This window comes from Podarcis raffonei, chromosome 10 (genome assembly GCF_027172205.1).
Source record: "Podarcis raffonei isolate rPodRaf1 chromosome 10, rPodRaf1.pri, whole genome shotgun sequence".
NCBI lineage: Eukaryota > Metazoa > Chordata > Lepidosauria > Squamata > Lacertidae > Podarcis > Podarcis raffonei.
The window spans coordinates 44926916-44952056 of NC_070611.1; the positions used below are offsets into that span (position 1 = coordinate 44926916).

At 41.5% G+C, this 25141-nt stretch overlaps 1 protein-coding gene across 14 annotated transcripts in view; it reads left to right on the forward strand.

The window, feature by feature from the left end:
• The window catches only part of TCF20 (transcription factor 20), a 193724-nt gene that overhangs the window by 53630 nt on the left and 114953 nt on the right, over positions 1 to 25141 (forward strand). For 7 of the 14 annotated variants that reach the window (XM_053406432.1, XM_053406447.1, XM_053406448.1 and 4 more), the window contains exons 3-4: positions 17297 to 17429; positions 18742 to 18812. The exons of 2 other annotated variants lie outside the window; for them this stretch is intronic. The gene's annotated coding sequence lies outside the window, so the exon portion shown is untranslated. Of the gene's footprint in view, positions 1 to 4054; positions 4132 to 17296; positions 17430 to 18741; positions 18813 to 25141 lie in introns of those variants that run through there. 5 more of the 14 variants (XM_053406439.1, XM_053406440.1, XM_053406436.1 and 2 more) reach the window with 4 other exon arrangements.

Here is a 25141-nt window from a genome sequence, read left to right on the forward strand (position 1 = left end):
ATGTTTCTAGGCCTCAATAGGAGCACTTCTCCTACCCTAACAAGCTCTGGATTTGTATTCACAAACAAATGTAATTAACTATAAAGTACAGTAATCTGAAAAATATAGTAGTTTGAAATCATTCATACACATTTTTGAATATGTACAAAACAAGCAAGAGAAAAAATCAGGAACAAAAATTACAGTAAACCCATATCCCCAATAAGTATAGAAAATTGTTGGATAGAATACCATTTATGCTACCATTTATGCACCTTACAGCTTATTTTACGCTCTTCCATACATTCAAAGGCAGGTAAGCAATGGGATAGATTAGAGAACCTGGGAGCTTTCTTTCAAAGGTGTATTGAAAAAGAATGATTCCCACTCTCCTATCAAGACAGGAAAATATTTTAATGAAAACATGACATATAATTGGACACTAATGCAAACAAAATGTTATCCGTGTACGTTAACTTTTAACAGAGGGAAAACAGAATGAACTACCTACATAAAGAACCATGAAATAGTGAGAAAATACTGCAGCAATGCATGGAGGGATAAGTAGAACTAACATCTTCACTCCATAGCAACAGAAGAAATCAGTAACTAGGGGTGGAGCAACAACAACCAAAGAACGAGTACAAAACCAACCATGGGCTACTGTATTATAGCACTATATATGGGCAAATTTTCTCACATTTTCTATATGGTCAGCTGCTCATCAGTGTCCACACAGAGCTAAAAGGTATCTAATGATGTAACATAGTCAAAAATTTAAGCTGAAGTAGTGATATGTTATATTTCATAGGTGCCCAACCTACAGTCATACCTCATGTTACATTTGCTTCAGGTTGAGCGTTTTCAGGTTGCATCCCGCGGCGACCCGGAAGTACCGGAAAGGGTTACTTCCAGGTTTAGCCACTTGCGCATGCGCAGACGCGCAAAATGATGTCATGCATAGAAGCGGCGAATCACGACCCACGCACACACAGACGCTGGTTGCGTTCTGCTCATGTTGTGAACAGGCCTCCAGAAAGGATCCCGTTTGCAACCAGAGGTACCACTGTATAGCAGTTTGGTATCACAAGCAGCATAGGCAGCAGGAATTTGTGGCACAGTATGGGAGCCTGTGGACCTAATTCTGGCTTGAATTCAGGTCTGCATTCAGGCCTGTTTCCCTTATGCTGACTCATGCCTTTCTCACTTATGCTTCCTGGTCCCTGGTACAGTAGATTAGAGGCAAAGCAAGACCAATTCATGGCAAATGCACTGTAGCAGGCACTAGAATGGTATTACCTCAAAATTAAGAGGTGCTCCATATTGGCAAAAAAGGTTGACCACCCTTGTGATCGTTAAATTATAAATAAACAAAGTGTATACTGATTCAACAAATACATTATCTGTAATCAATAATACAACAGTTTCAGAACAATAGCCAATAGGAACAATTTTATCTCTCTATACACATACACATCATAATCCATAATCAAAGTAGAAAATATTTATTTTAACCATAACCAATAATTACTACAGAATTTCCCCCCTAATATTCAGTTTATCATAATTATCACTAAAAACCTATAATAATAGCCTTTGTAAGTTATGGGAGAATTTGTTCTGTACCTATAAAGCAAATGCTGTATTTTCATTAATGTCTGTATTATAGTTCTGCTTCATATAAAGAATAAAAGGTATCCAAAGCTGTTCAAAATTTTGCTTCTTTTGTTTAACTTCCCATAAATATACTGTTTTGATTAATTAATCGGTTTTTTAAAAATTAAATACATACTTTAGCCCACCCTTAATTGTCTGTTACCAGGAGAGGATGAGAGGTTAAATAGCTCTGTCAAATGTTGGGAGAAGGGGAAAATTGGGGTTGGGAGAGAGTCAGTGTCCACTGCTAAGAGGAGCTCTGGCAGAGGGTGGTGAGTTTTGCCCCAGACTTACATTTCATCCTTTCTCCTCCTTCCCCCATAAATCAGGTAAAATGCTTCCAGTTTTGCCACCTACAAATGGAGTGGTATGACAGAACAGTATTTTGGGATGGCTTTTCTCACAGCCCTGTCCTCACAATTACATGGAAATAAAGGCTTTTTAGTGTATTACCTGAGTTTGCCATCGCTGTACGCTGGCTCCCTTGGCCAATAAAGCGAGGATCTAATGGTCAGGGGTCCCTTTACCTTTTTAATTTAGCTGGGAGCTTCAGTCAATTGTGGCTTTGTGATTAGCATTCCTATATAATAATACACACATTTCCAAACATGTGTTTGTCCTGCCCACACATCACATTTTCAGGTGTACACTTAAAATTTCTTTGTGTACACCTGAAGAATATATTGTGTGAAGCAGCCTTAAATCCTGATGATTTCAGTGATCCTTAAACCCACATTGCTGTTTATTAAGGTTATAAATGTGTTAATCTTCTTTCTGTAGGTTACACATACTAGATCTTTGAGCCTTATAACGTTTGTCTTCTGGACTCTTTGAAGCTCCCCTGAATTATTTCCAACCTGTCAAAATGAAAGGGTGGGGGGATGAACTCTTTTACTTCAGAGTAGTCAATCTAGAATAATTAGAAACCCTTGGTTCTGTTCTCAAGAATCACAGATCAGCATTAAGCCCACGAATTGGAAACGTGAAAAGCGCCTGTCCTCTGCCACTCCTCATTTTATGTGCAAAAGATGGGGAAAGTCCCCCGAAGGGAACCTCGTCAGGATTAACAGGTGATCTTGAGCATGCAGCTTGAGACTACAATGCATTGAAGCCCTTTGTCTTGGCTGGGTTCCAGTCTGGATGAGTACTTCTCTCTCCCTGTCTGAATTTCCCGTTTTTTATTCCAGCCCTTGATAATCTCCAGCCCTCCCAGCTTTGTATGTGTAATGCGGGTGGCAGGCGGAGAGCCGCTGTCTCCTTGTAGCCCCCCAGATCTCTGCAAAGCTCTTTGGGGATAAAAGGGGCTGTTTAGAAATGTAAAGGTGTTACTCAACACCTCTCTGGCTTTGTAATGCCCCCTTTAGGCGTTTTCCGAAATCTACTGTCTCAGTGTGCATTTGGAATAGTGTGTGTGTGTGTGTGTGTGTGTGTGAGAGAGAGAGAGAGAGAGAGAGAGAGAGAGAGAGAGAGAGAACACGTCTTTCCCCATCTCTCTCTCTCTCTCTGAATAAGAAGAATGTTCTGAGCCCTCTGGCTGGGAGCCAGGACTCTCTGTGGAAGTATAAATCGACCCATCAGGGGAAAGGGGGGAGAGAGATTAACGTTGGCCGTCTTCATTAGTGGGTCCCTTGAGGAAGCCGGGGCTGCCAGGAGCTGTGAATGAGACCAGCTGGGGAAGGGAAGGGAAGATTCGCGGTTTTTATCACTCCCTTTAGAGTCTCCTGAGGAGAGGAGAGAATGATAGCGGCGGAAGGACATAAAATGAAGGAAGGAGCCGAAGCCTTGTAGCAGAGCGCTTGCTGCCTCCTGATTGGACGAAGGGGTATTTGGCTGCTAGTCCACTTCTCCAATCAGTGCCCAGTGAGCTGTTTGGACTACTTGGCATGCTAATTGGGAGAAGAAGAGAGGAAATTGGCCCCGTGGCAGCGCGATGCCCTGCCATGCCAAACAAGCCAGAGTAATTACACTCGCAGCACCTTCATTATATGGGTTTTCAGGGTAACCAGAAAGGAATAATTCTCCTTCCCCCCCCCCTTGGCGCTTTCATCCAGGTAATTTTACCCCAGCCCTTCCATGCTCTTTGCATACTTAACCCCTTCCTACGAAATCTCCTGTCTCCCTCAGGCCCGAGTCTTTTGTGCGTGCAGGGGCCTGTTTTCACTTGCATGCAAGTTTTGCCTTTAGCCCAGGTTGCTCAGTATGGGAGCGACTGCAATTTCTGGGTTGGGAAGCGTTTCTCTCTCTCTCTCTCTCTCTCTCTCTCTCTCTCTCTCTCTCTCTCTCCCCCCCCCTTTCTCTTTTGTCTAAATCTTGAAGAAACACATTTCTTGGTACAGTCCTTGACAGATTGAATTGTGATGGAGCTGCTGCCGGTACAATCCAGTTAAAGCTAGTCGCTCCTCCCCCTCCCCTTTCCTCCTCCCCTGTTTCTACATGCAGAGGAAGGATGCAGATATGACAGCTCTGGCTCTTGGAGTTCTTTATTCATAAATACAGGTATGATGACACTCTCACTGCCTGTCTGAACTCTTGATCTCTAGGGAATCAGACGGGGAAGTTTGTAGTCCCTTCCCCCTTTTGGTCCCTTACAGGCTCACCGTTTGTCCGGAAGGGGATTTGTGAGTGTGTGGTAAATGTGCCGCTGCTTTTTAGCAATGGGACAGAGAACTGGTTAAGATATAAACAAAGGCTGGATACACAGGGACCTGGCTTTGGCAGCCTTTCCTGAGACTAAAAGGTCCACAGATAGGTGGATTCCAAGAAAAGATTAGATTCCACATTGCTAACACAATGCAGGAATTTGGGCAGAGTTCAGGCTATTCCCTGCCTTTTCACAACCGCCTGGCACTCTCTGAAACCAGGCACTTGGAACAGGTGCTGTTCCTTCCTTGGCTGAAATGAGCATCTAGTCAGCCAGGAAAATTGTAGCTCTAGCTTTGAATGCCTGCCTTTTCCCTGTGGAATGAGGCCTGAGTGATTCCCTTCCAGACAGCTGATCTGACAGTGCTTCCATTCCTGTTCTTTTTCTTCTTTTCAATCCTGTTTCTCTGTGGATAATTGAAGTCAAAATGAGCATAGAATGGTTAAACAACTTCCAGGGTTTGTCTTTTATTTTTCCCAGATCCTGGGTCAGAGGTTTATGTTTGTGAATGGAAGAGAGATTCTAACTAGAAATTATGCCAGAAATACATGTGTATGTGTGTACCTAGACTTGTCTGCTATTCTCATGTGTGTTCTGCAGATAGTGAAAAGATGGATCATTATTTTCACAAGAGCTTTCATTTCACTAATTTCCTCTCAATAATCAGCATCTTACATTTCTAAGGTGCTTAGAATCCATGATCTCTCCTACAGGGTTATTGATCACAGAAATTGCACCATTATTCTACCTCAGAAAGGTGAAGATCAGAATAACTGTGGTTTAGATTATAATTTGCTTTGTTCATAATTTGGTATTGTCAGTTAATATGGATTGTTGTTCCTGTTTTATATTTGTAACTGCCATGGCCTTTGGTCAGTTCAATTCAATAAATTACTTTCCAAGACAAATGCAATTTGTCTGTATCATGAAAATAATACCTAGTGAATCCTGTATAATCTATAATATTATATGCTCATACTGCCTCACATACATTTAGAATCATTACAGCAAACCTAAGAGGTAAGCCACTATTAATACTGTTGACCAGTTCTCATTGGACTTGGTGGGATGGAGGGAGAGGCAGTGAATGGTAGGTGGAGCCAGGGGTCACAATAAAGGCGAAACCAATGGTAGATATATCGATTCCCCTCCCATTTTCTCCTGTACATTTAACAGCAGTCTGATATACAAAAAGTAAACAGGTGAAGCTTTGCCAGTGGTGCAAAAAACATCCAGCCTGAGCTTCTGTGTTTATCAGCTGGCATCCATCTAAGTAAGTCCCACTGTGGTCAAGGGGATTTACTCCTTAAAGCACAGGTTGCAGCATCTATCAGTTTATTCAGAGTCCCTTTACAAGGTGGGAAGACTCAAAATATTTGGCATATTTTCATTTTTAACAAAGCTTTACCTTTCAGTGTGTGGATGCTGAAAATGAAGTTCATCAGTTTGCTAGGATGCCATGAAGCTATAGATTAAAAGAAGTTTATTTTTTGCACAGCAGGTTGCTCTTAAACTCACATGAGCAGAGCCAGTAAGAATAAGTTGGCAATCCTGCTGTTGCTATGTAGTCTAACAATATGTTTTGAGTTGTGCATTTGCAAGGTACAAGTAGGGTTACAATTTTTTCTCCTTTTTCTTCTTGATTAATCCCCAGGACCACCACTTATGAGATAATTTTATTTCCATTCCTAGTCCCAAGTACAAGATAGATGCTTGTGACATCCATTTTGAAGTAACTGAGTTTTTATACATGAGTACAGTACAACATTATCTCCTAAATGGTCCCGGGATTCTAAATAATTTGTCCCCATATAAAGAAGAACCTTGGAAATGCCAAGTGTTCTGCTTCATTTCTTTGCTGTGAGAAGTTTCGGAAACTCTGCAACTGGCTTCCTTTTAGAGTGGTTTGCTGGGCTGATCAGTGCACAGGATCCAGCACAAAACTCAATTGTCTACCTAAAGACAACTGAGAAATCATACAGACAGATGTGCTCAAAATACTTGGTCAACTGGAGTGTCTGGTTCCTCAATAATAGGCATCACTTCTCTAAAGAGCTAAGGCAAACCTACCTGCTCAAGTGCCCTTTATTTCACCAGCTTCCATTGCTCTTACTTATCATATCCTAATTCTAACATATTAATATCTTCTTCTTTTTAAAACATTAAAGTGGGGAAAAATTCTGGTGATTTCTATCGTGGTAGTTTTACTCAGCAACAGGCGGCAATATCTTTCTTTAGAATTTTACACATAAAAGTCTTATTAAAATCAACTAAGACTGCAGTTCTCTTCTGCCTTACCTGGGAGTATGCCTCATTGAACTCATTGGGACTTACTTATGTGTAGGCATTTATAGGTTTCCATTGTACACTTATGGTTTGTTGACAATTTTCTTGTTTATTTTTTGTAAACCACTTAGAGGTTCTATTTACAATTGAGTGGTATATAAATGTTGCTAAATACAGTGGTACCTCGGGTTACATACGCTTCAGGTTACATACGCTTCAGGTTACAGACTCCGCTAACCCAGAAATAGTACCTTGGGTTAAGAACTTTGCTTCAGGATGAAAACAGAAATGATGCTCCGGCGGCATGGCAGCAGCAGGAAGTCTCATTAGCTAAAGTGGTGCTTCAGGTTAAGAACAGTTTCAGTTTAAGAACAGACCTCCAGAATGAATTAAGTACTTAACCTGAGGTACCACTGTAGAATAAATTAATTAACCCGTGCCTGACTGTGTGTGGGAGAAGGTTAGATAAAACAAACAGATTAAAAGAATAAATAGGTGTATTAGCTGGGAGTTGAGAGACCTGTGGTTGTTGTTGTTTAGTCGTTTAGTCATGTCCGACTCTTCGTAACCCCATGGACCAGAGCACGCCAGGCATTCCTGTCTTCCACTGCCTCCCGCAGTTTGGTCAAACTCATGCTGGTAGCTTCAAGAACACCGTCCAACCATCTCGTCCTCTGTTGTCCCCTTCTCCTTGTGCCCTCCATCTTTCCCAACATCAGGGTCTTTTCCAGGGAGTCTTCTCTTCTCATGAGGTGGCCAAAGTATTGGAGCCTCAGCTTCAGGATCTGTCCTTCCAGTGAGCACTCAGGGCTGCTTTCCTTAAGAATGGATTGGTTTGATCTTTCAGTCCATGGGACTCTTAAGAGTCTCCTCCAGCACCATAATTCAAAAGCATCAATTCTTCGGCGATCAGCCTTCTTTATGGTCCAGCTCTCACTTCCATACATCACTACTGGGAAAACCATAGCTTTAACTATACGGACCTTTGTTGGCAAGGTGATGTCTCTGCTTTTTAAAATGCTGTCTAGGTTTGTCATTGCTTTCCTCCCAAGAAGCAGGTGTCTTTTAATTTCATGACTGCTGTCACCATCTGCAGTGATCATGGAGCCCAAGAAAGTAAAATCTCTCACTGCCTCCATTTCTTCCCCTTCTGTTTGCCAGGAGGTGATGGGACCAGTGGCCATGATCTTCGTTTTTTTGATGTTGAGCTTCAAACCATATTTTGCGCTCTCCTCTTTCACCCTCATTAAAAGGTTCTTTAATTCCTCCTCACTTTCTGCCAGCAATGTGGTATGTAGACCTGTGGTATGTAGAAAGAAATATTATCAAAGTTGCATTGGCACACTTGAATTGAGATTGTTGTTAAGACAATTGATGACGACGATTTGAGTTGTACATATTCCTTCCCCCCCTTCTTGTTGAGAAGTTAGGGCACAGAAAAAGAGACAAAGACTAAACTCCTGAATGGCTTGTTCAAGCAAATTACCAGAAAAGAACCTTCACCTTCTGTCAAAAAATGAGACTTTGTATACCAGAGACAGAAAGGCTGTTTACTATTTGGGTTGCTGTATTATTGTTGTTGTTGTTAGTTTGCTGCAGCAAAAACAACAAGGAGTTTTGTGGCATCTTAAAGTCTAGCAAATATATTGTGGTAAAAGATTTAATAGATGCACAAAGTGTTTTCCTGAGTTGGATACAGACACAAACACAGACACACACACGGCTGGGAAGAGTAACTGTAAAATTTCTACTTGGGCCAGTCAGTGGAAGGTGGTTTGTGAGAGAGACTACTATATTTTTGCTGTGCCAACTACAGCTGCTGTGACAGAGAGACACATATCGGACTTATTGCTGGTCAGTGGGCCAGTTTAGGTTTAACACAGGCATCCCCAAATTCGCCCTCCAGCAATGCTGACATAATAGGGAGGAGGCCATATTACACCACCATCCAGATATTACTTGGGTTCCAAGCTTTCTACTCAGTAGCTGGCTAGTACATTATTTGGTTAAGTTTTAGCCCAGGGATGGGAAAACTGTGTCCCTCCAGATGATGTTGGACTACAGCTCCCATCATCCCTGACCACTGCTCCTGTTAGCTAGGGATGATGGGAGTTGTAGTCCCAAAACAGCTGGAGGGCCGAGTTTGGGGATGCCTGGTCTAACAGGTACTTTTAAGGGCCACTGAGAGAAGAACAAGAAAGAATGGTTTCAAGATTTTAAAGTAACATGGGAAAATCTTCATAACTATAACTTGTGCAATGGAATAAAGAAGCTGTGTCATTTCATTAAACCCCCTTCCCCCAGCAGAGAGATTTTTGATCACCTGTTGTGAACAGTTGGAGGAATCCTGTCATTACTTAGATGATGAACAAAATATCTTCTGATTAAGTGATTCGCTGTTACATTTGAGTTCCATATTACAATCCCCAAATATTTTTATTCTCTTAAAAAAAATACACATGTGCGTGGTGATTGGGAACATGGAGGAAGAAGTCTTAACTTTTTCTGTTCACACTGTGTGGACCCAATCCAGATCAGCCCCTGTGGAGCACTGCTATTAGCCCCAAAGGATAAAATTAGTGCAGGGGCAAAGAGAAATCCCTCCCCACCCCTCCGTACCATGAGCCCAATCCAAATTACTTTTTCTCCATTGGCTGCTTGTTGAAGAAGGAATTTATATTGGTAGGGATAATGTGCATTTTGATGACTGGTAGGCACATGGCTCAAAGAAATCTGCCGGAAGACTTTGTAAGAATTTTGGCTACCTCAGGAAGGTGTATTTTGTGAGAACAATCTGATAACCAAGATGGGCACTCACCCTTAGGGCACCAGACTGAGTTCAGGGACTGAGGACTCATCCACACTGCTCTTGTCCCATGCATGGGTATGAGAGTTTTCTGTTTGTTCTGTGCATTCTAATCTTGGGTCTGAGCAGTTTTTTGTTTATCCCACGGCTATTTACAACTGAACCAGAACAAACATCAATCTGCAAAAAGAAGAGTGGTGTTTGTTCTGATTCAGCTGTAAACAGCAGGCTTTCTTGGGGGGGGGGAAGGTGGAACCAGTGTGAATGAGCCCTCAGTGTTTGTTGACTGTACCGTCTGCAGTGAGCTAGGGCAAAATTAGTGAGACATAGCTCTGGACTCTTTTCATGGCCATTGCTGGGAAAGCCTGGGAGCATTAGGCGAATCCAGCACAAGCCACACAACTTGGCAGTGCAACTCACAGCATGGAAGGGGGCTTTAATTGTGCCCCTTGACCCAGGCACTGTTTATCATAGGGCCAGCCTTGTTGATAATCCTGGGTTGAGAAGAAAAGTAGTTATAGTTTGGAAAAGCTATGAACAGCCACTATTGCTGATATTCTAAGTCAGCTTACCCTTTTTTAATAATAATAATGATGATGATGATGATGATGATGATGATGATGTTCTTGGGGGCTTGTTTTCAGAGTTGCCTATGTTTCAACTGCATATTGATAGTTGTGGATAGGCATTAATATTTTGCTACCTCGCAGTTGTACTACTCTCATTCTCTTCAGTGCATCTCTAATGCTACAATTTGGTTCATGTTTATTCAGAAGAAAGTCCCAGCCTAAGGTTGCAATCCTCTACAAACTTACTTAGTTTGACTCAATGGGACTTATTTCTGAGTATATATGCATAGGATTGGGCTGCGAATGATGGATTAAGTCAGGGGCGTGTGGAAATGTGGGCTCTGAGGGTGGGTGGGAATCAGAAAGGTGGGGAGCCTCCCCCCTACTTTCTTTATCTCCATCCCATGGTATAGTATTATTTTCACCCAGTATGGGAGGGAACAGTTTTTACTCCCTTTGGCTCAGTCTTTTGGGCTTTTGTCAATAACAAATGATTTTGCTGTGCCTTATTTGCATATTGTTTTTAAAGCCTCTGCATCATCCTGTTCTTTCTCCCATCCCCTCCTTTCTTTCCCCCACCGCAATAATTCTCTAGACGTTTATTTCTTCCAGCCCCCTCATAATACGTCTTTCATTTTGTTCTGATTTCCAATGCCCAGGAGCAAAGAAATGAAGAGAAATTGAGAAATAGTCTCATTCTTTTTTTCTTATCCGGGAAGGGGAATTGCAGGCAGGCAAAACTGTCAGCTTGGCAGCATGAGAGAGAGACTCCATCTCTGAAATGTGCAGAACATTGCTGTCAATCCCGAATGATCTCCTTACAGTGCCGCACATCACAGCTCCTTTCTTGTCAACTGTGGATGGAACTTCCCTTCAAAATATTGCTGTCATCTTCTTCTGCTTTTACAGGGTCAGAAACCAGGATTAGATGCAAGTCATAGAGCTGTCCTTTATGACAACCTCCCCACCCTCCCACACCTTTGCATTAGTGATATACCGGTACTTCCACTAGCGGCACTGAGTTTCTGTGCAACGGCAGGGAGGTAGCTTTGCTGTAGGAGTGTAGCTTATTTTGATTTGAAAAATGAAAATGCACACCAATAACAGCCCCCCCCCCAAATGTCAGGGGTACTATGCAGCCTTCAAGTAAAAGAGTTAAGGATCCAGCCACCTCCAAAGGACATGTTTTTCAAAAGAAAAGCAAAGAAAAGGCTCATAAAATAATGTGGAATTGTTGAACAGAGGGGTGTCCATGTTGGTGTTTGCTAGTTTTTTAAAAGCCTATGTAAGTGATTTCACACTGGATTTTCACATTTTGGAGCATTTGGGTTCCAAAGAAGTAAAAATAAGAAGCATTTATAAAGAATTCCTTAGACTGGTGCAATCATAGGTAGAGGACAAGGAGAAGATAATTCTGTTGCCCTTTATCAAAAACAACAAAAAGCAGGACTGTTTGTTTAGACATCTGGTAACTGCTTGCTAGCTTGTTAGAGATACCATTCAGTTGTACAGCCTTAAAAGTGGACATAATTCTTGGAGGATGAGGCTGGCAAGCTGTGTACATTGTCCATTGATTTAGGCAGCCAGATGTGGGCTGGCTTGAGTGGATGACAAATGTCTCTTGGACAGGTGGAGCAATAGTTAAACTGCTGAGAAAACCGTATTGGAATCTACCATATTGGGTAAGTTCTAGCCCATTTCCAGTATTCACTGTTGGGGCACGGTCCTTAAAGATGTGGTTCTAACCTATTTTAAGTTTTTCCAGATGCTAGATTTTCTAAATCCATCTTAATCCAAGTTATTGCCCTGATTGGAGACTGAGATGGCCTGGTAGCACCCTAGTAGTTAATCGATTTCAGGAACTGGACAGAGGTCGTTATATCCCCGTAGGTTTTGATGGACCTCTCAGCAGCTTGCATGACCATCTATTGTAGTATGCTTCTGGACCACTTGGCTGTGGGCATCATTTTATGATGTCTCTGATCCTTCCAGAGAGTAGCTGTCAGTAGCTGGTGCTGGGGGACTTCTGCTTACCATCTTGACCATTGGCTTACAGTGTCATGTGGGACTCTTGTCCTCCATGCAGTCTCTGGGATGCAGTCTCTCCATGCAGTCTCTGTCCCCCATGAAGTCTCTGGGAGGGATTGCCCAGGAGTGACTCGACTTACTTCTCTTTCCATGTCATTGTAGAGAGACTGTGGTGTTCTGAGATCATTAAGGGACTGCAGAACAAATGGAAGCTTAATCCAAACAATGTATAAGTACTCTTGGACAGTAGGGCTGCCAACCCAGTGGCAGTAATATAGCCTGTTTTGGATGGATTTGCAAACCGGGAACAAAGAAAGCTGCACAGATTGGTAGCGTTGCTCAGTCTGTTCCAGCTAGCTGCAGCTCGAATGTTTTTGCAAGTAATGTTTATTGAGCATGAATCCCCCTCCCCCATTGCTAAACAAAAAAATCAAGCAGGAACGCTATCAGTCTGTGCAGCTGTCTTTGTTCCTGGTACCTTCCGTAGCCGATTCCTCCCACACACAAAAATCCATGTTGTTGTACATGGGATTGTTCTCTGCCTTGAAAAACCAGATTTGCATTGGGGAAAGATGACCAGAGAAGCTAACCTGTAACCCTCCAGATGTTGTTGGACTATAGTGATTGGGGATGGTGTGAGTTGTGGCCCAACAACATCTGGAAGACTGAACATTAGCCACACTGCCATAGACTATTGTCTTAATTGTTTCCTTTTATGCACTACTGCTGCGACCTGCCCCCTTACATCTCACTCGTTAAAACCGTTCTCCTGGTTTGTTGATCTTTGTCTAACTTTTTCAAAATCCTCAATTTTAAAAAGCAGAAGTTTGCAGCTTGGTTGTGCTTCTGCACCCAGCTTTACTTCCAGTTCCCTAGGCTGAAGCAGTGGCCAGGAGCTTAGGCTGGTATACAGACTGTGCAGATTTCTGGAGGAAGCAGACCTGGGCATAGTTAGGCACACACTTATTTTTAAAGCACATATGCTGCTATTCAGTCATGTTTCCAGGGTGATTTAAATACAAATACAACAGAAGAAAAGAAGAAGTTACAATAAAAATGAAAACCACAGCAGAAGCTAAAACTATATAAATTTAGGAAAGCTGGGAGAATAGAAATGATTTTATCTGTCATCAAAAGGATAACAATGATGCTGGCAGATTGACCTCCCTGGGGATGGAGGAGATTCCATAAACAGGCCATGGCCACTGAGAAGGCTCACTCTGTAGTTGACACCGGCCTTACCTCATATGCCTTGGTTACATGAAGATCAGATTAGTGTAATGTACTCCATATGGAGCTTCCTTTGAAGAGATTTTGGCAACTTCAGCTGGTATGAAATTCAGCTGCTAAAGTGCTGACTGGAGCTATATTTTTTCCCAAGGATGTTACTCCATTTTTATATTGACTTCATTGGCTGTCAGTCTGATTTGAAGGACCATCAGAAGGCAGTCCTCTCTTTGAAGGTGTATTCTGTTGGAGGGCTTTCCAGTTTGAGTCTGCTTTAAAGGTAAGGAAGCATGAAAAAGGAGAGCAGGAACCTTGAAGCTGCCCATCCACAGTTGGCAGCACCTGGTCAGCAGGTGGAGGAGACGCACCAAGTCACCTGATGCCTTAAGAACACAAGAAGAGCCAGCTGGATCAGGCCAGTGGTCCATCTCGTCCAGCAGCCTGTTCTCACCATGGCCAACCGATGCCTGTGGGAAACCTGCAAACAGGACCACCTGAGCACAAGAAAGAACATTTCTACCTGGCTGTTTGCAGCAACTCTATTTACTTCCCCAATGTGGTAAAATATATTACATATATTTTTATTTAAATTTTGGTAATTACTTCTTGTGTCTATAAATATAAATCATGTGCAAATTGCTGTTTTATTTTGTCCTCTTTATCTGATGATGCAAACCCTCCTTTTTGACACTGCACAACTGACCATCCTAATTCAAAGTGTTGAATCGAGGCACAATTCACCTTTAAAACCCTAAACAAGTTGGGACCTGTATACTTAAAGGACTCTCTCATCTCATGCAATCCTGCGATCCCTTAGTGGGATAAGCTATTTTGTGTATCTTCCTCTCTCTTTTGTACACAGAATCACAGAGTTGGAAGGAACTCTGAGGATCATTTAGTTCCCCATTTCTTGTACGTGGAAAAGAGTGTGCTCAGAAGTGGTGCCAAGGAACTCCTCTCCCTAGTGGTCTGCTTAGCCTCGCTCCTTTGGTCTTGAGTTGTTGACTGAAGAACTTTTAATTTTTGTTAGCCTTTGGCTTCCCTTTAGTGCAGTGGAGGGGAACCTGTGACTCTCCACATGTTGTTGGATTATTGGGAAAGCTAACCGGGGCTGATGAGAGTTGGATTCAAGCAATATCTGGAGGACTATGGGTTCCCTACCACTTGATTTAATATGGCCTTTTTGCTTCCTTTGGTGTATGCTTTTGTTGATTATAACTTCTTTATTGTTTTGAGGTTGTTTTTTTTAAGTAAGTATTTTTAATTTGCTATGAGCCACCTTGAGCACATTGTTCAGAGTGGAAAAGTGGGGATTTAAAAATTCCCTAAACAAACAGGTAAATAAAAATAAATACCGTAAATAGATCCTTTAATCATACAGAGGGGGCAATCATGGTGTGTTGTTGCTCCTTAGTTCTTTGTGTAAGGTGAAGATTTGTTGGGTGGATAATGCTTTTGCAGATTCTGGGACTGGATGAAATATTCCTGTATATCAAAGCCACGAGGAATTCAGTTGCTCAGTAACTGGTGGGGAATTTATGCTAATAAAAAATACTGTTTGATAATATGAGAGTCATTACTATGCTATAAGAGGACAGCTGCTGGAGGCCTTAGCAGTCAGTAATGCCCTTGGGGCTTGGAGGCAATCCAGCCATCTGGGAGCAGCAATATTTGGGTGATCTAGTGCTGTGCTGGAACTGTGTGTGTGTGTGTGTGTGTGTGCGCGCGCGCTTGCATGCACATACACCATCTTCTATCTGGAAGAAAGTTATTTAAGTCAAATGCTGTTTTACTACAAACTGTTGGAAGGTTTTGAACAGGAAAACGAGTGAAATAATTGCACAGCACTATTCTCATATATATGTAGAAGAGAAGAAGAGGAGTTTGGATTTGATATCCCGCTTTATCACTACCCTAAGGAGTCTCAAAGCGGCTAACAATCTCCTTTCCCTTCCACCCCCACAAAAAAACACTCTGTGAGGTGAGTGAGGCTGAGAGACTTCAGAGAAGTGTGACCAGCCCAAGGTCACCCAGCAGCTGCATGTGGAGGAGCGGAGACGCGAACCCGGTTCACCAGATTACGAGCCCACCGCTCTTAACCACTGCACCACACTGGTGTAGTGTAATGTAGTGTGTGTGTTTGGACACAGAATTCTGAATAGTTTGGGGAACTTTGGAACATGTAGATGAACAGAAATCACACAGCCGATAGTTTACTATGTAAATTTGGATAGTTGGCTTTCTATTCCCACAACTAGATATTTAAAAACCATAACCTTTATGATTTAATCTTCCGATCTTTATTGGAAGGTACCGTATAAGCCTATTGAAGGTAGAAGTACTTATTTTAAAACCTAGACTTTTGTCTCTGAAATTTCTAACATTACCGCCATGCTGATTATTTGTTGTTTCCAGCCATTGCAATACTTTCAGGAGACTTCCAGTTTTCCAGAGATTTGCTTGTCTCCTGAGAGTCATGTCATGAGCAAAATAAATAGTCTCATATATGAATACATCAAAACTAGATTGTGATGCTATTATCTTCTTGGTTTTTGTGGATATTGATAAAAAGGCAGTGGTCCAATGAGTGCCACTCAACACTGAAGTATAATGGGAATTAGTAGATCTCTGAAGTCTGAATGTTGGCAAATTTCTATCACCCATGATGTCCTCCAACTTTGATTGATCAGTTAAATGTCGTTTTTTCTTTGGTTGTACAACCAAGATATGGCAAGTCAGAGACCTCAATAGGCAAAACAGAAATACTTCTTCATTCATCTCACTTTTAAAAAATAAAATAAAAAGGGAAATGCACAATATACCGTAGCTCTTTTGAAAATTATTCTGTGTCATATCCAGAAGGGATGATAAGGTCTTTTGTGCGGGAGGGTTCACTTCTACCATTTCCCTGCTCTCTGTAATGGGATAGAATTCGCTCATACTCACACCAGTAAGCCGCAATAAAAGGTGACCCAGAGATCCTGAGGCAGAGATATAGAGGCGGCTTATCATTTGGCGCGAGATGACATCAGAGCTTCCTAGTTGATGATGGTCGAATGTTGAACTTGGTAGATGCCACTTCAGATTCCAGCTCAGCCATGATCTTACAGAGTGGCCTTGAAAAAAGATGAACTTGAACAAACAAACCCTGGTTACCTGAAAAACTGAAATCCATCTTGCATGTTTGCTGTGAGGATTAATAAGTAGGACTGTAAGCCACAATCAAATGCTAAGGTGATGGTGATATTACAGTTCAGGGCTTTTGAAAAGGGGCAGAACTATGCAGCACAAACCTATACATGTTTACTTAGTTTCCGTAAATGAGATTTACTCTCATGTGAGTGAGTTTAGGATGGTAGCTGTCACACATTTCTTGATTGTCAGTCATTTATTGTGCAGGAACACTGAGCATTGCAGCCTCCATATCATGTTGGGACTTCAGCCAGGAGCATGTGTGTGTGGATCAGATCCTTCCAAAGTTGTTTTCTCACAGGTTGATTGTCCTTCCTGGGATATATAGAGGCCCAGTTTGCACACAGCAGGAAGCTGAACAATAGCAAAGATTGTGGCTGCTTTGCATCCCACCCCCTCCTGCCCTGTCCTCCTGCTACCCAAAGCCAAACCATGGACTGGCTTAGGTCTGAACCTGACTTGTGGTTTGCCTTATTAAACCAGAAAGCTGAGTTCGGACAAAACTTTAAGCCCAACCATGGCTTGGCTCTGGGTAGCACATTAGGAGGATGGGGTGGGCAAAGAGCACAGCATCCATTTTTTATTTGCCTCCCCAAAACTGATTTGGAGGGTGGAGGAACCTGCAGAATAAATTTGGGGAGTGCATGAGGGAGGAGGGGCAGAAGTCACACTGGGCAAGTGTGAATCATTGTGCTGACTAGATTCTTACTTAGCGCTAGCCCCTTACTTCAAGACTTTACCAGTGCAAGATCCTGAATTGCTGCAAAAATTATACAATAACACGAGATGGTACTGCTGGAAATCTCTTTCCTCTCTCATCACCCCTAATATTTTTACACTGCATGCTGTTCTGGATGGGGGTCTATTTTGTGGCCTGTCCAGCTGTCCATTTCAATATCATGTTTCTTACAGGGGCTGTTGGCAGATGATAAGGAGGAATTGACAGGACAGTACCTTAGAAGAAATCCTGTATATCTGGACCACAAGAGGAATGTGGTATTAGCAATCATCAATTAGTTCCAGAGTTATAACCTAAGACATGAAGGTTTGTTCCCCCCATAAATCATTATTGCAGATGTGATATGATTGCATCTGCAACATTTGGCAGTGGGGAAGGATTGGTGTGTGCAATGTAGTGTCATGTTATGTCTGTTAACACTGTTTCATTAGCAGCTCTTTCATAGTACCTGTCCTTTTGTGGGCAGATACACACTTCAAGAGGCAGATGAGTTTCCTGCATGCCTCCTTATGGATTAGCAGCAAACTCTGCTGTGTAAAATGTCAGTCAGCCCTGACATCAGCCAGTTCATACATGCACATCAATTACTTTTTTATTACTAGATTATTCTGGGTTTGATGACTGGCAACAGTTATCTAACTGACTCAGTTAGAAGTTTTGTATTTGAGATCATATGGGATGATACGGAAATTCTATGCTGTTCTTTCTCTGATGGCTCATTCACACAAACCTTATAGGTGGAGCTTCCCTATCACCTCAGATGTGAAACTTTGAAAGGAGTCAATTCACATATTCAATTGCCATTCATTGAATGAGAGGAAAGTGATTAGTGATAAAGCAATGATACTTCGCTTGTCCATTATTGTGCATTTGTGAACCAGACCTAAAGTAAGGCTGTGTTTATGCTTCCCTTTACTGTGCACTCACTGCATTTCCAGTGTTGGGTTTTTCATCCATGTTACATAACACTATCCAAAATGCTTATGTATCCTATACTTCATTATAAATTACACCTGTTTGATGTTATTTCTCAAATCAGCTTCACACCAACTGGAATCCTTAAGACTCCTCTCCAGCCTACATGTGCACACCTTTGGTTAGGGCAAATGCATCCCCCTTCCCTCACAGAATCATAGAGTTGGAAGGGACCAAAGGGTCGTCTAGTCTAGCCCCCTGCAATGCCCCTTGGTGTGTACACAAACAGAAACAAATCTGGCATTAATTTGACACAAAAGTACAGTATAGCATTTACCAAAAAGTCCCTTTGTGCTGGAAATTCTGTCTCTTACAGAACATGAACTTTCATATACTCTGGAGAGAAGCAGTAGTAACACATTCAAAGGAGTGTTAGGCCTTGTCTGTAAAGAAGAGGGAGGGAGGATCTGTTGGAATCTTTATTCGGAAAGCAGCTACTGCAGCTACAAACAAAATGCTAAGATTTTTATTTGATTAAAGAATAAGTGAATAACTAAAAAGTAATTTCAAGTTTTATTTTACTCAATACTAATTCTTTTTGAAGTATGCAGTCACAAACTAAAAATAACCCAATCTCTTTGTGTTTAAAAGTAAGTATAATTTTCCTGCATAGCTAGCTACTTTTTCTTGTACTTGTGCCTAGGTTGACCTTTGAATGATATTACCAACAGAGGACAGCGCCAGTGTTGCCTTTCCAGGGTCTTCAAAAGCTATGTAAATTATGAATAATGCGTTAAATTAGCATACCTCCTTTGTGTAACATCTAACTGCTCCCCCCCTTTTGTATTTTAGAAGGTGTGATTTTTGTGTATCTAGCTTCCATTTCATACCATCCCAGGCAGGAAAAGAGTGATGGAGTGAAAGGAAAATTAACTAGATGTAAAAGAAAAAGAAAGGGACAAGAAGAACAAGAACCTAGTTTTGGATGATATGTAGTTAATGTAAGTTCAAAGAAGACCTGCTCCTATTGTAAGACAAGAGGTGTGGAACATCTTTACACTCCCTTATGCCTGAAGCATGTCTTCCTTCACTTGCTTTTAGTTGCAGTAACAGAGCAATTCTGGTGTTCATGTCTGCCAGGAAGCCACACCTGTTGACTTAGAAGCTCTGTTCCAATTTCAGATACAGTACTTGGGAAAAGATTGTTGTTACATAAGGAGGAAGAGGAAGGAAGAATTTGGCACTTGCTCAAGTATAATCTTTGTTCCCTTAAGAAATGTCCCAAAGATGAACTATAACATTCAGAACAGGCTCTACAGCAGAAATGGGAAGCTTGTGGCCTCCTAGATGGTCTTAGATTCCAACTCACATTAGTTCTAAGCAGCAAGGTCAGGGATAGCAGGAATTGTGGTCCTGCAACATCTAGAAGGCCACAGATTCCCCATCCCTGCTAAGTGTAACTCAGATTTAGGACTGCTCCCACAACGCTCTTCATAATTCTACCTAAATTGCTAGTTGTTGGATCTAGTGCCATCCTCGGTATTGTATTTTGACCTCAACTCATACACTTGCTGTTTCATGTTCTGTGTTTCTTTTTTAAAAAAAATCTACAAGGACTAGAAAGACAGTTGAAAATGAAAAGTTAGAATAGGAATGGGAAGCTTGTGGCCTTCCAGATGTTTTTGGAGTCCAGCTTCTGTCATCTCCAGCCCACTCGGCCAATGGTCATAGATGATGGGAGTTGTAGTCCAACATCATCCGGAGGGACACAGTTTTCCCGTTTCTGGGCTACAAACTTAACCAAATGATGTACTAGCCAGCTACTGAGTAGAACGCTTGGAACCCAAGTAATATCTGGAAGATGGTGGTGCAATATGGCCTCCTCCCTATTATGTCAGCATTGTAGGAGTAGTGATGGGACAAAATATTTTTTCTGTTTTTTATATTCCCTCCCTTTTTCTTCTCCCCAGAGGGGAGCGTGAAGAAGCGAGCCTAAAAGGGGAGAAAATGGAATTAACTATCTACCAATAAACGTGTCCAAGTTTATTTCATTATTATGGCTTTCATGTATGTTGGGGACCTTGGGATGGTTCACACACTCACAATTATAATGCCATAAGGATAATGGGGCACCAGGGGAATTATTAAGCCTTAAAGCTCATGTTAAAATATCTGACACAGTTTAATCTTATACATGTTTATTTGGAAGTAAATCCCACTGTTTCCATTAGGTTTTGTTTTCAAGCAAACCTGCAGAGTATTGTGGTCTCAGGCTGCAGTCCTATGCACATTTGCTCCCAAATAAATCCCATTAAATTTCACAGTAAATATGCATAAGATTAGGTTGCACATCTTATTAGATTGTTTTACGTAGATTCATAGCATTGCAGAGTTGGGTCATCTGGTTCAACTCCCTGCAATACTGGAATATCAACACGCGGTCCCCATCCAAATTGAAACCATCCCAGACCCTGCTTAGCTTTACAAATATGCTAGCTGTTTTATTGCTGCACCACAGAATACATCACTATAGGCAAGGGTTTCTAGAGAAAAGTCTATCAACCACTTCTGAATTTTCAGAGATGGGCCAGCATGGCTTCATAGATCTTGGGCTCTGAATGCTGTACAGCCCCTTAGTCTCTGCCAATGCCTGCATTCAACCATGTTTAGGTACAATCCTTGAGAAATTCCAGAAGGTGTTTAATTATGCTTAAGCAGAGGAGGCAAACACCCTTTTGCTCCGTGTGTCTCTTTATTTGGAAGGATTTCATTAAAAAACCAACCTCAAAGCAGAGTTCTTCATGTGGGCTTATAAAGGTTCCTTTCTCAACCGTGGTGTGCATGTGCTTGCATGCATGAACACATGCTCATGTACACACATGCGTGGTTTTAGCAATAATTGAATTTTAGCTCAGGTTATTGTTATCTGAATAGAGATAAAGCATCTGAAAAATGTTAATTAAAATGCCTGTCACCACTTCATCTCTGTACTATACAGATATTTGCCACACTTCACTTGGTTTGTGCACAGTCTCCCACACTTCAACGATAATAAGCATTCTTTTTTCTAAGGTAAAAAAACACCCTGAAATTTAGGAACGATTTCTGCCGCAAACAATCGTATTTGCTACCTTTCTCTGCTTGAAGTTGACATTTCAGGGGCCTTTTATTGTTTCAGTGCTTTGTTTTAATGTTAAAGCAGCCATCCTATACTTGAAACATATACATAACCCTGTATATATGTAGAACTGCAGCCCAAGTGCTCACATTTCCCCCTTCTTTTTGCATTCATGAAAGCTCTGTGAGATATCTTTGAGAATCTCATGTGTCATAACATGCCTCCCTGAGATAGGGTTGAAGAAAGCAGAGTAGCAATGCTGTCCTTTGAAAACTGGGAGAGTTAGCAACAAGGCATAAAAAGTATAGAGCATGAATACTTTATACAGCACAGAGACATCTTCCTAGATTCATGGTGATAAAAGCTCTCGTAAGCAGACCTAGTGGTTGGCTTTTTAAAGGATTGAAACACATTCTGGTAAAGAACAGCACACTGAGTAAGACTAGGAATGGGCATATCTGACAATTTTGATTTCTCTCAGTTTTTCATTTTTCCAGTCCTCAATTCTCCACATTTTCCCATATGTTTGTGATTTTTTGAAGTCCTCATGATAATTCACTAGCATTTTACTGCAAATTTCTCCCAATATACACCTTTTGTATGCACTTCCCCCCAACATCACAGAATCACAAACTTGGTAGAGTTGGAAGAGACCACGAGGGTCATCTAGTCCAACCTTCTGCAATGCAGGAATCTTTCACCCAACATGCAATTTTCACAAATACATGCCTCTTTGTGCCCATTTACCCTAGCATATGAACTACACGGCAAATATGTGCAGCTTTTGAAGGATAGCCATGTTTTGGTTTGCATACTGCTTTGGAAAGTTCAAATTAGGTAGGTTCACTAAATCAAATTTCTTCTCCATCTCTAAGCAAGACCAACAAACTTGGGTTGTTAGGTCCAGATTTTGAGAAGCTCCTGTGTCTTTAACTGTTATATTGAAGGAAGAAAATTCACCATGCAACTTCTTTTATCATTGTAGTACTGTGATGGGGAGAATCGCATCTTGTGAATTTTCACCTCAGCACAACTCTTAAAAGCACAAAAAACCCACTTTGGAATTTCATTGTCTTAGGTGTACTTAAAATTGCATAGTCAACTGATGCAGGTTTCCTCAGATTGGTGAGGCAATGGTGGGATAAGAGTTTCTGCCTATCAAGCTGCTGTGAAAGACTCTCATATGTCATGACAAAAAACCACAAAGGGGTGGATAAACTGTATCAGCAAAATAGTTCATTCCCCTACCCTAGTTTCCTCTTCACCATTTGACCATGGGTATTAAGCTTGCTGGTTGCAGCAAGGCAATCTGCACCACATAACAAGAAGAAGCACTTGCTTTGAGCAGGAGACTGCCACGTAGTACCATTTTTTGGCCAGCCATCTCCACCTCTGTACAACTTTTAAAATAAAGAACTCCGGTCATTTTAACATTGTGACAATGTATACAGTAGCTACAGGGTTATGTGGACTTCACTTCTACTAGGGCTTTCTTAAAGCACCCTCCTAATAATACTGGAAACTACGGTAGCTTGTTAAGGGTCCTGGGAATTGTAGTTCTTTGAGGGTTCCCAGGGTTCCTTTTTTGGGGTGGTGGTGCTTAAATGAATGTAGTGCACACAATTTCCTATTAACACCGTGGCGAGAGGGGATTCTGGAATGCTATGTTTTATGTTTCTGTCTGCTCCTATGATCTATGTTGGAATTTCTGTTTAGTACCTAGTACTGCCTCTCTTGTTTCTTAAAATGGTGAGGTTTTATGCATCACACACCCTAAATTTTAGTGCCCCTTTCTTTGAGGTTCTGTTCCTAATGTTTTTTCAAAGGACTAGATTTACTATTGAATTGTTCTTATCAAACAATTACATATATAAAGGATAGGTTTGTGTGCGTGTGCATGTGTAGTTGCTGTATATGAGCCTCAGTTGGTTAGGTGGAAAAAAAATTGAGTAAATTATATATTGAACTGCTAACTGGTGTGGAGGCCTTGCGGTTTCCATGGTAACTGGGCTGGAAATAGCTCCATGTGACATCAGAATGGCACAGGTATAGTCAGATCCAGCTTTTTCTACCACCCCCAGCTAGTGAGCGCAGTAGGTACAGATATCACACGTGATTAGCAAATAGTAATATGCTAAGAATTTCAATTAAAGTATGTAAATATTCAAACAACCTAGGGTGACTTCTTATCTCTTGTTAGTAAATTAGAAGAGTTCATCATATGCCTGAAAAATATATGAATTCTCTTGCAGGTAAGAATTAGAAAATATTCCCCTCCCAAACTCTCCATTCAAGCATCTGCATTTCCTATATATATGCCGTAAAAGATCCTCCAGCTTCTATAGGCAAAAATAAAATTGAGATTGGGACAAGAAACTGCACATTTAATTGTGTGATCTCCTTCGCAGAGTGAAAAGTGACAAACATTTTTTAAAAAATTGGGGGGGGGTGTTTAATACTCTTTCTCCACCATATGCTGTAGATAAAGATGAGTTCTCTGTAAACGTATAATGTTTTTTGCTGGAAAATAATAATAATGAAATATTATTTTGACATCATCCTGGTTTTTCAGTTATTATATGAGTGTAAGCTCTGCTGTACTGTACTGAGGAAGTGGCAGTGAAAGGCTTGAAGCACTGAATTGATTGGTAAAAGATTAGTGATAAATGAATTTATTAATGTGAGCATTTTTACACTTTAATAGAAAGAGACAGGGTGTTGAATTTTTAACAGAGGTGTATTTTAATCAAAATGTTAATTAGTCATTGACTTTAAATAGTTTTACAGAAACAAGCAGATCTATTTAAATAGTCTGGCTGAAGTATAATAATAACAAAATTGCAAAGATTTTATTTGTATCCTATCCTGGACCATGTTTTGAAGGGTACACATCCTGAAAGCTAGCCCTTTTTAAGTGCATATGGGCAAGAAAGACTCAGAAGTATGCAAGTATATTTCCATAGAGATAAGAAGGAGTGGGGTGATTAATTTTGAAACCCAGCTCCCCTTTCGTCTTTTCAGCCTTTTGTAGCTCAGTTCTTTCCAACCATCTATTTGTGGGTGAGAGTATAGATATTCTGTATGCATCCTGCTAGATCAGTGGGAAAAGATTAAGGGATGTTTTCAAGAATTATTTTAGCCAGAACACCCAGGGCCTGTTCAAGGTATTTTGCTGCCTGAGCCAGAACAGTCAATAGTGCGCCTCATCGTCAAGGTGCACAGTACCCTGAGCTGAACACGTTATTTTGTTACCTGAGGCAGAAAATCCTGCAAGAGCCTCTCTCTAGGAGTGAAAATGCAACAATAATAAATCAAATACTGCATTTTCCCATGTATAACATGCCCCCATGTATAATGGGGGGGGATTGCTTTTTTGGGAGGGCATCGCTGCGGCCACCAATCATTGTCTACACACAATCGCCACCAAAAGCCCACCTGCACACTCGATGCAACCACACCAGATTGAATGCACGCCTCACTGCTGCTGTAAATAGCCTGCCCAATTTTCTCAGCCGCAGCCAATCATCAGCAGGCCTTTCCGCAGCAACCATTCACACACCCAATCACCGCTGCCAATCTCCTGCTGGCTGCTGCCACCAATCACCCGTCCCCACTCTCCTGTCCGTGTATAAGACAACCCACAATTTTTGCCTAGTATTTCTAATGAAAAAAGATTGTCTTATATACAGAAAAATATGGTAACTAAGTTTACTGCTCTTTCATGATATCCAAAACCACCTGCCCAGTGGAGATGCCTCACTCCTGTCTAATGGTTGGGCCAGCCATGGGAACACTTCTCCCTTTGTTTCATGTGCCCTAGCTACAGAGTAGGAAGGAGGGAGGGAATGATGCTTGCTGGCGCTGACTGTAGAGAATTGGTTAATGTCACCAGCTTCTCCAGAGGCCTAATGGTCTGGAAAAAGCTGAAAGTGAGCTTTACGCAACTGAGAGGGACAGGAGATGATGAAAAGGATTATTACAGGCC